A 2,500-nucleotide genomic window follows, 5' to 3' on the forward strand; every position below is an offset into this window, starting at 1 on the left:
GTTTGGATCCCTGTATGTTTACAGAACTATGACAAAAGTATGACCTCAAACTGACATAGTCTACCTTGTGCACAGAGAAAGCAAAAGCCAGATGTGTTTTTTATTCAGACCATCAGTGTGTAGTTGGCACATTGTGTGCTTACTATAGTGTGTTTACTGTTAGATACGAAAACACCATTTTTACGAAGGTGTGAAGAGTTAAGCAAGGTGTGTTGGCTTTTGCAAGAGAACTACAATGTTTTGCTGATTGGGTGAGAGGTTTTGCCATTTGTGTGTAGAGTTTAGCAAAAAAAGCCATAGTTACAAAAAATGTGCTTAAGCAATCAGAAAAAACTGTAACACCACCACTACCACCTCCACCACCATTAACAGCACCACTACCACCTCCACCACTATTAACACCACCACCACCATTAACACCTCCACCACCATTAACAGCACCACTACCACCTCCACCACCATTAACAGCACCACTACCACCTCCACCACCATTATATTAACATCCCCATCTCTTCAGTTTGGTCTGTGCCCGACAGGGACACTGTTAATAAGTTGGCTAATTGGTTTTAAAATAGTTCCTGATTAGGGGGGCAATGGTTTCTGAACTAGGTTCCTAATTTTGGGATCACTAGTTCTGCCTTGGCTCTGTGTTTATAGGGCAAATGGTTCTGAAATAGGTCTGTATATCGGGAGTACTGAATTGGCGTAATTGGCATAAGAGTGACATGACACTATCATGAATGTGTCATAAAACAAGTCAAAACAAGTCAAGTCAAAACATTTATGACATAACGTTTTTGTTATTAAGTGGCATTCGTTTTTTGTCATAACAAGTTAGGGTTAGGGTTGGGGTTAGGATTAGGGTTAGAGATTAGAGGTTACGATTAGGGTTAGGGTTAGGGTTAGGGTTCATGTGTCATGACAGTGGCATGTGTTCACACTCTTATGTCGATACTCAAGTAAAGTGTTACCGAATTGGCTCTCTATTTGTGGGGTAATAGTTCTGAATTGGTTCTGTACTTGTGGGAGAACAGTTCTGAATTGGCTGTGTATGTGGGGGGGGGGGGGGGGCGTGGGGGGGGGTTCGTGGCTGGCAGTAGTGCAGTGCTGTGTGTTTGGGGGGCGTGGTGGCTGAGTAGTGAAGTGCTGTGTGTTTGGGGGGGGGGGGTGGCTGAGTAGTGAAGTGCTGTGTGTTTGGGGGGGGGGGGGGGGTGAAGTGCTGTCCTGAAGCCAGTACTCTCCTCCCTGCTGCTCCAGAGGGGGCTGTTGGTAGTGGCTGCAACAGTGAGGGCCTCTTCAGTAAGCCAATAATTACTCTAATTAGGCAATGAAGCATTGGAGTGCCACACACACACACACACACACACACACACACACACACACATACACACACAGACGCACACACACACACACACACACACACACACACACACACACACACACACACACACACACACACACAACCAACCAGGGGGTCGTTTCTAGAAAAGTTAGCAACGACGTTGCTCAACCATCATGGTACGACGCAACTTGCGACCAAACAACGACATTGTTTCCAGAAAGCATCGTACCTGTGTCGCAGTTTGCTACCTCCAACGTTCGAACACTGTAGTTCCAACAACGTTGTTGATGATGCAGCGATACATATCATTGGTGGAAACAGTGGCAACGTGTAATACCCCACCCCCTAGAAATTCTCTGCCACGGCCTATGTTGACATTTTTCTAATTTAAACCGAGTGATTAATGCTGGCATTGTCATCGTCATCTGCAAAAACCTAAACCTATTGCAAGTATATAAAACATTTTACTGAAGCCGACCAATATGTGCCATTATTTGTGTTAAATATCTATGTAAAAATATATAGCCTGGACAAATGTCTGGGTATCGCATATGTTTTTAATTGTCTCGTGGCTTAACGGCAGCGCGTCAGTGCATTACACGCTCGGCCGGAGTTCGCATCCTATCTCTTCTTTTCATCTCTGAGTAAGAGTAGGCCTACGAGACACAACAATAGGTTTTGACCATACATATTTATGTATATAGTTACTCTACATCGAGAGACCATAGGTACAAGACATCAGTCAAAAACAATTAAATCTACGTGTCACACTAGTTCACCTGCAGGTATCGAGAAGCAAATCTTACATCATAAGAAAATCGAACCTACAACGCTGAGATAACAAGACACCTACTTTACTTTACACCATTTATCACTGTGCTGATTCTAAGAGTCTGTGAAGATTATAATACTAGCTTATCAAGAAGCAAGGCAACTACCACCTACTGCCCCTACTACCCCCCCCCCCCCAATACCCCTAGGCCGCAATCTGAAGCCTCACTGTTAACATGCTCCAGTGAAGCCTGTGTGTGTTTGAGAGAGAGAGTGTGTGTGTGTGTGTGTGTGTTTGTGTGTGTGTGTGTGTGTGACCTGCATGATAGGCCAGCAAGAAAAGAGACAGAGAGAAAGAGAAGGCAGAGAGAGAGAGATGGATGGAAG

The sequence above is a fragment of the Alosa pseudoharengus genome, unplaced genomic scaffold, assembly GCF_046254945.1.
Source record: "Alosa pseudoharengus isolate Yale_2024_CS ecotype anadromous, Long Island Sound unplaced genomic scaffold, YU_APseudo_1.1 YU_APseudo_1.1_scf_21, whole genome shotgun sequence".
Lineage (NCBI taxonomy): Eukaryota > Metazoa > Chordata > Actinopteri > Clupeiformes > Clupeidae > Alosa > Alosa pseudoharengus.